Source organism: Periplaneta americana, chromosome 17 (genome assembly GCF_040183065.1).
Source record: "Periplaneta americana isolate PAMFEO1 chromosome 17, P.americana_PAMFEO1_priV1, whole genome shotgun sequence".
Taxonomy (NCBI): domain Eukaryota; kingdom Metazoa; phylum Arthropoda; class Insecta; order Blattodea; family Blattidae; genus Periplaneta; species Periplaneta americana.
In genome coordinates this window covers 12,628,016-12,642,452 of record NC_091133.1, presented here as the reverse complement: position 1 = coordinate 12,642,452, position 14,437 = coordinate 12,628,016, and positions in this window count along the sequence as shown.

Below are 14,437 nucleotides of genomic sequence, written 5' to 3'. Positions count from 1 at the left end.
CTCAAGCAATCTTCCAAGCCAACACTCAGGCCAGCTCACAAGCCAGCTCCCAAGGCAGCCCTCAAGCCAGCTCCCATTCGAGCCCCCAATTCAACTCCCATTCCTGCACACAAGCCACCTCCCATGCCAGCCTACAAGCCTGCAACCAAGCCAGATTCATTGCCAGCCAACAAACCAGCTCCCAACCCAGCATCCAAGCCAGCTCACAAGCCATCGCCCAAGCCAGCTCAAAAGCAATGCTCCAACAAAGCACCCAAGCCAGGTCCCAAACTAGCTCCGAAGCCAGCTCCCATTCGAGCCCGCAAGGCAACTCCCATTCCAGCACCCAACCCAGCTCCCATGCCAGCCCCCAAGGATCCTCCCATCCCATCTCCCAAGCCAGGCCAGAACTCAGCTCCCAAACCAGCCACCAAGCAATCCCGCAAGCCAGCTTCCAAGCCAGCCCCAAGCCAACTCCCAACCATCCCCCATGCCAGCTCGGAAGCCATCCCCCATTCCAGTTCCCAAGCCAGCCCCCAAGCCAGTTCCCAAGCTACCTCCCAAGACATCCCCCAATCCAGCTCACAAACCAACCCCCAAGCCAGCTACCAAACTAGCTCCCAGACCAACACCCAAGCGACCTCGTAAGCCAGCCCCCAAGACAGGTACCAAACTAGCTCCTAAGCAATCCCCCAAGCCAGCTCACAAGCAATCCCGCAAGCCAGCCCGAAAGTCAGTCCTCGAGCCAGCTCCCATTCGAGCCTCCAATCCACATCCCATTCAAGCACCCGAGCCAGCTCCCATGCCAGCCCACAAGCCAGCGCCCAAGCCATCCCAAAGCCAGTCCCAACCCATCACTCAATGCAGCTCCCAAGCCATTACCCAGGACAGCTCGCAAGCCAGCCTCCAAGCCAAGCTCCAATACAGGCCTGAAGCCAGCTCCCATTGGAGCCCGCATGGCAACTCCCACTCCAGCACCCAACACAGCACCCATGCCAGCCCCATAGCCTGTTCACATTCCAGCTACCAAGCCATCCCACAAGCCAGACCCCAAGACAGCTCCCAAGCCAGCCAACATGCGACCCCCAAGCAAGCCCCCAAGCCAGCTCCAAAGCCATTCCCCAATCCAACTCGGAAGGCATCCTCCAAGCAATTTCCCAAGCCAGCCCCCCAGTCAAACCTCAAGCTAGCTCACATTCGAGCCCCCAAGCCAACTCCCAATTCAGGACCCAACCCAGCTCCGGTGCCAGCTCTCATTCGAGCCCGCAATGCATCTCGAATTCCAGCACACAAGCCAGCTCCCATCTCAGCCCCCAGACTGTTCCCATTGATGCTCCCAAGCTTCTCCCAAGCCAGCCCCCGAGACAGATCCCAAGCTGGCTACTAAGCCATCCCCCAAGCCACCTTCCAAGCCAGCCACCAAGAAAGCTCGAAGGTCATCCCCCAAGCCATCTCCCAACCCAGCCCCCAAGACAGCTCCCAAGTCTTCCCCCAAGCTAGCTCACAAGACATCCCCCAAGCCAGCGCTCAAGCTATCTCCCAAGCAAACCCCAAAGCCAGCTCACAAGGCAGCTCCCATGCCAGCCCACATGCCAGCTCCCATTCCAGCCCTCAAGTCAGCTCACATTCCTGAACATAAGCCAGCTCCCATGCCAGCCCACAAGCCTGCACCCTAGCCAGCTCCCATGCAGCCCAGAAACCAGCTCCCAACCCAGTCCCCAGGCCATCCCCCAAGCCAGGTTCAAGCCATGCTCCAAGCCAGCTCCCAAGCCAGGCCCCAAGACCGCGCTCAAGCTATCTCGCAAGCCATCACCCAAGCCAGCTCACAAGCTAGCTCCCAAGCCAGCCCTCAAGTTAGACCTCAAGCCAGTTCCCATTCGAGCCCCCAAGGCAACTGCCATTCCAGGACCCAAGACACCTCCCATGCCACGCCCCAAGCCTGAAACCATTCCAGCTCCCAAGTCATCCCCCAAGACAGCTCCCAAGCCATCCCCCAAGATAGATCCCAAGCCAGCACCCACGTCAGCCCTAAAGCCAGCTCCCATTCGAGCCCTCAAGAAATCTTCCATTCCAGCACCAAATCTAGCTCTCAAACCATCCCACAAACCAGCTCTCAAGCCATCCCCGAAGCCAGCTCGCAAGCCAGCGCCCTAGCCAACACAAATGTCAGCTCCGAAGCCAGCTCCCATTCCAGCACCCAACCCAGCTCCCATGCCAGCCCCCAAGGATCCTCCCGTCCCATCCCCCAAGCCATGCCTGATCACAGTTCCCAAGCCAGCCAACAAGCAATCCCGCAAGCCAGCTTCCAAGCCAGTCCCAATCCAACTCCCAAGCCATCCCCCATGCACAGCACGGAAGCCATCCCCCAATCCAGTTCCCAAGCCAGCCCCCAAGCCAGTTCCCAAGCCATCCCCCAAACCAGCTCAAGCTATCTCCCAAGCCAGCACCCAAGCCAGCTACCAAACTAGCTCCCAGACCAACACCCAAGCGACCTCGAAAGCCAGCCCCCAAGCCAGGTCCCAAACTAGCTCCTAAGACATCCCCCAAGCCAGCTCACAAGCAATCCCGCAAGCCAGCCCGAAAGTCAGTCCTCGAACCAGCACCCATTCGAGAATCCAATCCACATGCCATTCAAGCACCCGAGCCAGCTCCCATGACAGACCTCAAGCCAGCGCCCAAACCAGCCGAAAGCCAGTCCCAACACATCACTCAATCCAGCTCCCAAGCCATTACCCAGTCCAGCTCCCAAGCTAGCCTCCAAGCCAAGCACCAATACGGGCCTGAAGCCAGCTCCCATTGGAGCCCGCATGGCAACTCCCACTCCAGCACCCAACACAGCACCCATGCCAGCCCCCTAGCCTGTTCCCATTCCAGCTCCCAAGCCATCCCACAAGCCAGACCCAAAGCCAGCTCCAAAGCCATTCCCCAAGCCAACTCGGACGGCATCCCCAAAGCCAGCCCCCAAGTCAACCCTCAAGCTAGCTCATATTCGAGCCCCCAAGCCAACTCCCAATTCAGGACCCAACCCAGCACCGAAGCCAGCTCTCATTCGAGCCCTCAAGGGATCTCGAATTCCAGCACACAAGCCAGCTCCCATCCCAAGACTGCGGTCAAGCTATCTCCCAAGCCATGACCCAAGCCAGCTCACAAGCTAGCTCCCAAGCCAGGCCTCAAGTTAGCCCTCAAGCCAGCTCCCTTTCGAGCCCCCAAGGCAACTGCCATTCCAGGACCAAAGACATCTCCCATGAAACGCCCCAAGCCTGAAACCATTCCAGCTCCCAAGTCATCCCCCAAGACAGCTCCCAAGCCATCCCCCAAGATAGATCCCAAGCCAGCACCCACGTCAGCCCTAAAGCCAGCTCCCATTCGAGCCTTCAAGAAATCTTCCATTCCAGCACCAAAGCTAGCTCTCAAGCCATCCCACAAACCAGCTCCCAAGCCATCCCCGAAGCCAGCTCGCAAGCCAGCGCCCTAGCCAACACAAACGTCAGCTCCGAAGCCAGCTCCCATTCGAGCCCGCAAGGCAACTCCCATTCCATCACACAAACCAGGCCTGAACATAGCTCCCAAGCCAGCCACCAAGCAATCCCGCAAGCCAGTTTCCAAGCCAGCCCCAAGCCAACTCCCAAGCCATCCTTCATGCCAGATCGGAAGCCATCCCCCAATTCAGTTCCCAAGCCAGCCCCCAAGCCAGTTCCCAAGCTAGTTCCCAAGCCATCCCCCAATCCAGCTCACAAGCCAACCCTCAAGCCAGCTACCAAACTAGCTCCCAAACCAACACCCAATCGACCTCGAAAGCCAGCACCCCAAGCCAGGTCCCAAACTAGCTCCGAAGCCAGCTCCCATTCGAGCCCGCAAGGACACTCCGATTCCAGCACCCAACGCAGCTCCCATGCCAGCCCCCAAGGATCCTCCCATCCCATCCCCCAAGCCAGGCCAGAACACAGCTCCCAAGCCAGCCACCAAGCAATCCCCCAATCCAGCTCACAAGCTAACCCCCAAGCCAGCTACCAAACTAGCTCCCAGACCAACACCCAAGCGACCTCGAAAGCCAGCCCCCAAGCCAGATCCCAAACTAGCTCCTAAGCCATCCCCCAAGCCAGCTCAGAAGCAATCCCGCAAGCCAGCCCGAAAGTCAGTCCTCGAGCCAGCTCCCATTCCAGCCTCCAATCCACATCCCATTCAAGCCCCCGAGCCAGCTCCCATGCCATCCCAAAAGCAAGCGCTCAAAGCCAGCCCAAAGCCAGTCCCAACACATCACTCAATCCAGCTCCCAAGCCATTACCCAGGACAGCTCGCAAGCCAGCCTCCAAGCCAAGCACCAATACAGGCATTAAGCCAGCTCCCATTGGAGCCCGCATGGCAACTCCCACTCCAGCACCCAACACAGCACCAATGCCAGCCCCCTAGCCTATTCCCATTCCAGCTCCCAAGCCATCCCACAAGCCAGACCCTAAGACAGCTCCCAAGCCAGCCAACATGCGACCCCCCAAGCAAGCCCCCAAGCCAGCTCCAAAGCCATTCCCAAAGCCAACTCGGAAGGCATCCTCCAAGCAATACCCCAAGCCATCCTCCAAGCCAGCCCCCAAGTCAACCCTCAAGCTAGCTCACATTCGAGCCCCCAAGCCAACTTCCAATTCAGGACCCAACCCAGCTCCGCAGCCAGGTCTCATTCGAGCCCGCAAGGCATCTCGAATTCCAGCACACAAGCTAGCTCACATCCCAGCCCCCAAGACTGTTCCCATTGATGCTCCAAAGCTTTTCCCAAGCCAGCCCCCGAGACAGATCCCAAGCTGGCTACTAAGCCATCCCCCAAGCCACCTTCCAAGCCAGCCACCAAGCCAGCTCGAAGGACATCCCCCAAGCCGGCTCCGAAACCATCCCCCAAGCCATCTTCCAACCCAGCCCCCAAGCCAGCTCCCAAGTCTTCCCCCAAGCCTATTCCCAACTCATCCCCCAAGCCAGGTCACAAGCCATGCTCCAAGCCAGCTCCAAAGCCAGGCCCCAAGACTGCGCTCAAGCTATCTCCCAAGTCATCACCCAATCCAGCTCACAAGCTAGCTCCCAAGCCAGCCCTCCATTTAGCCCTGAAGCCAGCTCCCATTCGAGCCCCCAAGGCAACTGCCATTCCAGGAACCAAGACATTTCCCATGCCACGCCCCACGCCTGAAACCATTTAGCTCCCAAGTCATCCCCCAAGACAGCTCCCAAGCCATCCTCCAAGCTAGATCCCAAGCCAGCACCCACGTCAGCCCTAAAGCCAGCTCCCATTCGAGCCGTCAAGAAATCTTCCATTCCAGCACCAAAGCTAGCTCTCAAGCCATCCCACAAACCAGCTCCCAAGCCATCCCCGAAGCCAGCTCGCAAGCCAGCTCCCTAGCCAAAACAAACGTCAGCTCCGAAGCCAGCTCCCATTCGAGCCCGCAAGGCAACTCCCATTCCAGCACCCATCCCAGCTGCCATGCCAGCCCCCAAGGATTCTCCCATCCCATCCCCCAAGCCAGGCCTGAACACAGCTCCCAAGCCAGCCACCAAGCAATCCCGCAAGCCAGCTTCTAAGCCAGCCCTAGCCAACTCCCAAGCCTTCCCCCATGCCAGCTCGGAAGCCATGCCCCAATCCAGTTACCAAGCCAGCCCCCAAGCCAGTTCCCAAGCTAGCTCCCAAGCCATCCCCCAATCCAGCTCACAAACCAACCCCCAATCCAGCTACCAAACTAGCTCCCAGACCAACACCCAAGCGACCTCGAAAGCCTGCCCCCAAGCCAGGTCCCAAACTAGCTCCTAAGCCAAGCCAGCTCACAAGCAATCCCGCAAACCAGCCCGAAAGTCAGTCCTCGAACGACCACCCATTGGAGCCTCCAATCCACATGCCATTCAAGCACCCGACCCAGCTCCCATGACAGCCCTCAAGCCAGCGCCCAAGCCAGCCCAAAGCCAGTCCCAACACATCACTCAATCCAGCTCCCAAGCCATTACCCAGTCCAGCTCGCAAGCTAGCCTCCAAGCCAAGCACCAATACAGGCCTGAAGCCAGCTCCCATTGGAGCCCGCATGGCAACTCCCACTCCAGCACCCAACACAGCACCCATGCCAGCCCCCTAGCCTGTTCCCATTCCAGCTCCCAAGCCATCCCAAAAACCAGACCCCAAGACAGCTCCCAAGCCAGCCAACATGCGACCACCCAAGCAAGACCCCAAGCCAGCTCCAAAGCCATTCCCCAAGACAACTCGGAAGGCATCCTCCAAGCAATACCCCAAGCCATCCCCCAAGCCAGCCCCCAAGTCAACCCTCAAGCTAGCTCACATTCGAGCCCCCAAGCCAACTCCCAATTCAGGACCCAACCCAGCACCGAAGCCAGCTCTCATTCGAGCCCTCAAGGGATCTCGAATTCCAGCACACAAGCCAGCTCCCATCCCAGCCCCCAGGACTGTTCCCATTGATGCTCCCAAGCTTTTCCCAAGCCAGCCCCAGAGACAGATCCCAACCTGGCTACTAAGCCACCCCCAAGCCACCTTCCAAGCCAGCCACCAAGCCAGCTCGAAGGACATCCCCCAAACCGGCTCCGAAACCATCCCCCAAGCCATCTCCCAACCCAGCCACCAAGCCAGCTCCCAAGTCTTCCCCCAAGCTAGCTCACAAGCCATCCCCCAAGCCAGCGCTCAAGCTATCTCCCAAGCCATTCCCCAAGCCAGCTCCCAAGCCACCCACATGCCAGGTCCCATTCGAGCCCTCAACTCAGCTCACATTAAAGAACATAAGCCAGCTCCAAAGCCAGCCCACAAGCCTGCACCCAAGCCAGCTCCCATGCAGCCCAGAAACCAGCTCCCAACCCAGCCCCCAAGCCAGGTAACAAGCCATGCTCCAAGCCAGCTCCCAAGCCAGGCCCAAAGACTGCGCTCAAGCTATCTCCCAAGCCATCCCCCAAGCCAGCTCACAAGCCAGCTCCCAAGCTAGCCCTCAGGCCAGCTCCCATGCGTGCCCTCAAGTCAGCTCACATTCCAGAACATAAGCCATCTCCCATGCCAGCCCACAAGCCTGCACCCAAGCCAGGTCCCATGCAGCCCAGAAACCAGCTCCCTACCCAGCCCCCAAGCCAGCTCTCAAGCCATCCCCCAAGAAAGGTCGCAAGCCATGCTCCAAGCCAGCTCCCAAGCCAGGCCCCAAGACTGCGGTCAAGCTATCTCCCAAGCCATCACCCAAGCCAGCTCACAAGCTAGCTCCCAAGCCAGCTCCCTTTCGAGCCCCCAAGGCAACTGCCATTCCAGGACCCAACACATCTCCCATGCCACGCCCCAAGCCTGAAACCATTCCAGCTCCCAAGTCATCCCCCAAGACAGCTCCCAAGCCATCCCCCAAGATAGATCCCAAGCCAGCACCCACGTCAGCCCTAAAGCCAGCTCCCATTCGAGCCCTCAAGAAATCTTCCATTCCAGCACCAAAGCTAGCTCTCAAGCCATCCCACAAACCAGCTCCCAAGCCATCCCCGAAGCCAGCTCCCAAGCCAGCACCCTAGCCAACACAAACGTCAGCTTCGAAGCCAGCTCCCATTCGAGCCCGCAAGGCAACTCCCATTCCATCACCCAAACCAGGCCTGAACACAGCTCCCAAGCCAGCCACCAAGCAATCCCGCAATCCATTTCCAAGCCAGCCCCAAGCCAACTCCCAAGCCATCCTTCATGCCAGATCGGAAGCCATCCCCCAATCCAGTTCCCAAGCCAGCCCCCAAGCCAGTTCCCAAGCTAGTTCCCAAGCCATCCCCCAATCCAGCTCACAAGCCAACCCCCAAGCCAGCTACCAAACTAGCTCCCAAACCAACACCCAAGCGACCTCGAAAGCCAGCACCCCAAGCCAGGTCCCAAACTAGCTCCGAAGCCAGCTCCCATTCGAGCCCGCAAGGACACTCCCATTCCAGCACCCAACGCAGCTCCCATGCCAGCCCCCAAGGATCCTCCCATCCCATCCCCCAAGCCAGGCCAGAACACAGCTCCCAAGCCAGCCACCAAGCAATCCCCCAATCCAGCTCACAAGCTAACCCCCAAGCCAGCTACCAAACTAGCTCCCAGATCAACACCCAAGCGACCTCGAAAGCCAGCCCCCAAGCCAGGTCCCAAACTAGCTCATAAGCCATCCCCCAAGCCAGCTCACAAGCAATCCTGCAAGCCAGCCCGAAAGTCAGAACTCGAGCCAGCTCCCATTCCAGCCTCCAATCCACATCCCATTCAAGCACCCGAACCAGCTCCCATGCCAGCCCACAAGCCAGCGCCCGAGCCAGCCCAAATCCAGCCCCAACACATCACTCAATCCAGCTCCCAAGCCATTACCCAGTCCAGCTCGCAAGCCAGCCTGCAAGCCAAGCACCAATACAGGCCTGAAGCCAGCTACCATTGGAGCCCGCATTTCCACTCCCACTCCAGCACCCAACACAGCAACCATGCCAGCCCCCTAGCCTGTTCTCATTCCAGCTCCCAAGCCCTCCCTCAAGCCAGACCCCAAGAGAGCTCCCAAGCCAGCCAACATGCGACCCCCAAGCAAGCCCCCAAGCCAGCTCCAAAGCCATTCCCAAAGCCAACTCGGAAGGCATTCTCCAAGCAATACTTCAAGCCATCCCCCAAGCCAGCCCCCAAGTCAACCCTCAAGCTAGCTCACATTCGAGCCCCCAAGCCAACTCCCAATTCAGGACCCAACCCAGCTCCGAAGCCAGCTCTCATTCGAGCCCGCAAGGCATCTCGAATTCCAGCACACAAGCCAGCTCCCATCTCAGCCCCCAAACTGTTCCCATTGATGCTCCCAAGCTTTTCCCAAGCCAGCCCCGAGACAGATCCCAAGCTGGCTACGAAGCCATCCCCCAAGCCACGTTCCAAGCCAGCCACCAAGCCAGCTCGAAGGACATCCCCCAAGCCGACTCCGAAACCATTCCCCAAGCCATCTCCCAACCCAGCCGCCAAGCCAGCTCTCAAGACTTCCCCCAAGCTAGCTCACAAGCCATACCCCAATCCAGCGCTCAAGCTATCTCCCAAGCCATCCACCAAGCCAGCTCACAAGTCAGCTCCCAAGCCAGCCCTCAGGCCAGCTCCCATTCGAGTTTTCAACTCAGCTCACATTCTTGAACATAAGCCAGCTCCCATGCCAGCCCACAAGCCTGCACCTAAGCCAGCTCCCATGCAGCCCAGAAACCAGCTCCCAACCCAGCCCTAAAGCCAGCTCCCATTCCATCCCTCAAGCCAGGTCACAAGCCATGCTCCAAGCCAGCTCCCAAGCCAGGCCCCAAGACTGCGCTCAAGCTATCTCCCAAGCCATCACCCAAGCCAGCTCACAAGCTAGCCCCCGAGCCAGCCTTTAAGTTAGCCCTCAAGCCAGCTCCCATTCGAGCCCCCAAGGCAACTGCCATTCCAGGACCCAAGACATTTCTCATGCCACGCCCCAATCCTGAAACCATTCCAGCTCCCAAGTCATCCCCCAAGACAGCTCCCAAACCATCCCCCAAGCTAGATCCCAAGCCAGCACCCTCGTCAGCCCTAAAGCCAGCTCCCATTCGAGCCCTGAAGAAATCTTCCATTCCAGCACCAAAGCTAGCTCTCAAACCATCCCACAAACCAGCTCCCAAGCCATCCCCGAAGTCAGCTCGCAAACCAGCGCCCTAGCCAACACAAACGTCAGCTCCGAAGCCAGCTCTCATTCGAGCCCGCAAGGCAACTCCCATTCCAGCACCCAACCCGGCCCCCATGCCAGCCCCCAAGGATCCTCCCTTCCCATCCCCCAAGCCTGGCCAGAACACAGCTCCCTAGCCAGCCACCAAGCAATCCCGCAAGCCAGCTTCCAAGCCAGCCCCAAGCCAACTACCAAGCCATCCCCCGTGCCAGCTCGGAAGCCATCCCCCAATCCAGTTCCCAAGCCAGCCCCCAAGACAGTTCCCAAGCTAGCTCCCAAGCCATCCCCCAATCCAGCTCACAAGCCAACCCCCAAGCCAGATACCAAACTAGCTCCCAAACCAACACCCAAGCGAACTCGAAAGCCAGCCCCCAAGCCAGGTCCCAAACTTGCTCCGAAGCCAGCTCCCATTCGAGCCCGCAAGGCAACTCCCATTCCAGCACCCAACCCAGCTCCCATGCCAACCCCAAGGATCCTCCCATCCCATCCCCCAAGCCAGGCCAGAACACAGCTCCCAAGCCAGCCACCAAGCAATCCCGCAAGCCAGCTTCCAAGCCAGCCCCAAGCCAACTCCCAAGTCATCCCCCATGCCAGCTCTGAAGCCATCCCCCTATCCAGTTCCCAAGCCAGTCCCCAAGCCAGTTCCCAACCTAGCTCCCAAGCAAACCCCCAATCCAGCTCACAAGCCAACCCCCAAAGCCAGCTACCAAACTAGCTCCCAAACCAACACCCAAGCGACCTCGAAAGCCAGCCCCCAAGCTAGGTCCAAACTAGCTCCTAAGCCATCACCCAAGCCAGCTCACAAGCAATCACGCAAGCCAGCCCGAAAGTCAGTCCTCGAGCCAGCTCCCATTCGAGCCTCCAATCCACATTCATTCAAGCACCCGAGCCAGCTCCCATGCCATCCCACAAGCAAGCGCTCAAAGCCAGCCCAAAGCCAGTCCCAACACATCACTCAATCTAGCTCCCAAGCCATTACCCAGGACAGCTCGCAAGCCAGCCTCCAAGCCAAGGACCATTACAGGCCTTAAGCCAGCTCCCATTGGAGCCCGCATGGCAACTCCCACTCCAGCACCCAACACAGCACCCATGCCAGCCCCCTAGCCTATTCCCATTCCAGCTCCCAAGCCATCCCACAAGCCTGACCTTAAGACAGCTCCCAAGCCAGCCAACATGTGACCCCCCAAGCAAGCCCCCAAGCCAGCTCCAAAGCTATTCCCAAAGCCAACTCGGAAGGCATCCTCCAAGCAATACCCCAAGCCATCCTCCAAGCCAGCCCCCAAGTCAACCCTCAAGCTAGCTCACATTCGAGCCCCCAAGCCAACTCCCAATTCAGGACCCAACCCAGCTCCGAAGCCAGCTCTCATTCCAGCCCGCAAGGCATCTCGAATTCCAGCACACAAGCCAGCACACATTCCAGCCCCCACGACTGTTCCCATTGATGCTCCCAAGCTTTTCCCAAGCCAGCCCCCGAGACAGACCCCAAGCTGGCTACTAAGCCATCCCCCAAGCCACCTTCCAAGCCAGCCACCAAGCCAGCTCGAAGAACATCCTCCAAGCCGGCTCCGAAACCATCCCCCAAGCCATCTTCCAACCCAGCCCCCAAGCCAGCTCCCAAGTCTTCCCCCAAGCCAGTTCCCAAGCCATCCCCCAAGCCAGGTCACAAGCCATGCTCCAAGCCAGCTCCAAAGCCAGGCCCTAAGACTGCGCTCAAGCTATCACCCAAGTCATCACTCAATCCAGCTCACAAACCAACCCCCAAGCCAGCTACAAAAACTAGCTCCCAGACCAACACCCAAGCGACCTCGAAAGCCAGCCCCCAAGCCAGGTCCCAAACTAGCTCCTAAGCCAAGCCAGCTCACAAGCAATCCCGCAAAACAGCCCCAAAGTCAGTCCTCGAGCCAGCTCCCATTCGAGCCTCCAATCCACATCCCATTCAAGCACCCGAGCCAGCTCCCATGCCAGCCCACAAGCCAGCGCCCAAGCCAGCCCAAAGCCAGTCCCAACCCATCACTCAATCCAGCTCCCAAGCCATTACCCAGGACAGCTCGCAAGCCAGCCTCCAAGCCAAGCACCAATACAGGCCTGAAGCCAGCTCGCATTGGAGCCCGCATGGCAACTCCCACTCCAGCATCCAACACAGCACCCATGACAGCCCCCTAGCCTGTTCCCATTCCAGCTCCCAAGCCATCCCACAAGCCAGACCCCAAGACAGCTCCCAAGCCAGCCAACATGCTACCCCCCAAGCAAGCCCCCAAGCCAGCTCCAAAGCCATTCCCCAAGCCAGTTCCCAAGCCATCCCCCAAGCCAGCTCGGAAGCCATGCCCCAATCCAGTTACCAAGCCAGCCCCCAAGCCAGTTCCTTGCTAGCTCCCAAGTCATCCCCCAATCCAGCTCACAAACCAACCCCCAAGCCAGCTACCAAACTAGCTCCCAAACCTACACCCAAGCGACCTCGAAAGCCAGCCCCCAAGCCAGGTCCCAAACTAGCTCCTAAGCCAAGCCAGCTCACAAGCAATCCCGCAAACCAGCCCGAAAGTCAGTCCTCGAGCCAGCTCCCATTCGAGCCTCCAATCCACATCCCATTCAAGCACCCGAGCCAGCTCCCATGCCAGCCCACAAGCCAGCGCCCAAGGCAGCCCAAAGCCAGTCCCAACCCATCACTCAATCCAGCTCCCAAGCCATTACCCAGGACAGCTCGCAAGCCAGCCTCCAAGCCAAGCACCAATACAGGCCTGAAGCCAGCTCGCATTGGAGCCCGCATGGCAACTCCCACTCCAGCACCCAACACAGCACCCATGCCAGCCCCCTAGCCTGTTCCCATTCCAGCTCCCAAGCCATCCCACAAGCCAGACCCCAAGACAGCTCCCAAGCCAGCCAACATGCTACCCCCCAAGCAAGCCCCCAAGCCAGCTCCAAAGCCATTCCCCAAGCCAACTCGGAAGGCATCCTCGAAGCAATACCCCAACCAACCCCCAAGCCAGCCCCCAAATCAACTCTTAAGCTAGCTCACATTCGAGCCCCCAAGCCAACTCCCAATTCAGGACCCAACCCAGCTCCGAAGCTAGCTCTCATTCTAGCCCACAAGGAATCTCCAATTCCAGCACACAATCCAGCTCCCATCTCAGCCCCCAGGACAGTTCCCATTGATGCTCCCAAGCTTTTCCCAAGCCAGCCCCCGAGACAGATCCCAAGCTGGCTACTAAGCCATCCCCCAAGCCACCTTCCAAGCCAGCCACCAAGCCAGCTCGAAGGACATCCCCCAAGCCGGCTCCGAAACTATCCCCCAAGCCATCTCCCATCCCAGCCCCCAAGCCAGCTCCCAAGTCTACCCCCAGATAGCTCACAAGCCATCCTCCAAGCCAGCGCTCAAGCTATCTCCCAAGCCATCACCCAAGCCAGCTCACAAGCCAGCTCCCAAGCCAGGTCACATGCCATGCTCCAAGCCAGCTCCCAAGCTAGGCCCCAAGACTGAGCTCAAGCTATCTCCCAAGCCATCACCCAAGCCAGCTCACAAGCTAGCTCCCAAGCCAGCCCTCAAGTTAGCCCTCAAGACAGCTCCCATTCGAGCCCCAAAGGCAACTGCCATTCCAGGATCCAAGACATTTCCCATGCCGCGCCCCAAGCCTGAAACCATTCCAGCTCCGAAGTCATTCCCCATGACAGCTCCCAAGCCATCACCCAAGCTAGATCCCATGCCAGCACCCACGTCAGCCCTAAAGCCATTCCGTTTCGAGCCCTCAAGAAATCTTCCATTCCAGCACCAAAGCTAGCTCTCAATCCATCCCACAAACCAGCTCCCAAGCCATCCCCGAAGCCAGCTCGCAAGCCGGCGCCCTAGCCAACACAAACGTCAGCTCAGATACCAGCTCCCATTCGAGCCCACAAGGCAACTCCCATTCCAGCACCCAACCCAGCTCCCATGCCAGGCCCCCAAGGATCCTCCCATCCCTTCCCCCAAACTAGGCCTGAACACAGATCCCAAGCCAGCCACCAAACAATCCCGCAAGCCAGCTTCCAAGCCAGCCCCAATCCAACTCCCAAGCCAACCCCCAAGCCAGCTCTTAAGCCATCCCCTAATCCAGTTCCCAAGCCAGCCCCCAAGCCAGTTCCCAAGCTAGTTCCCAAGCCATCACCCAATCCAGTTCACAAGCCAACCCCCAAGCCAGCTACCAAACTAGCTCCCAAACCAACACCCAAGCGACCTCGAAAGCCAGACCCCAAGCCAGATCCCAAACTAGCTCCGAAGCCAGCTTCCCTTCGAGCCCGCAAGACAACTCCCATTCCAGCACCCAACACAGCTCCCATGCCAGCCCCCAAGGATCCTCCCATCCCATCCCCCAATCCAGACCAGAACAGAGCTCCCAAGCTAGCCACCAAGCAGTCCCGCAAGCCAGCTTCCGAGCCAGCCCCAAGCCAACTCCCAAGCCATCCCGCATTCCAGCTCGGAAGCCATCCCCCAATCCTGTTCCCAAGCCAGCCCCCATGCCAGTGCCCAAGCTAGCTCTCAAATCATCCCACAATCCAGCTCACAAGCCAACCCCCAAACCAGCTAACAAACTAGCTCCCAAACCAACACCCAAGCGACCTCGAAAGCCAGCCCCCAAGCCAGGTCCCAAACTAGCTCATAAGCCATCCCCCAAGCCAGCTCCCAAGCCATCCCCGAAGCCAGCTCGCAAGCCAGCGCCCTAGCCAACACAAACGTCAGCTCCGAAGCCAGCTCCCATTCGAGCCCGCAAGGCAACTTCCATTCCAGCACCCAACCCAGCTCCCATGCCAGCCCCCAAGGATCCTCCCACCCCTACCTCCAA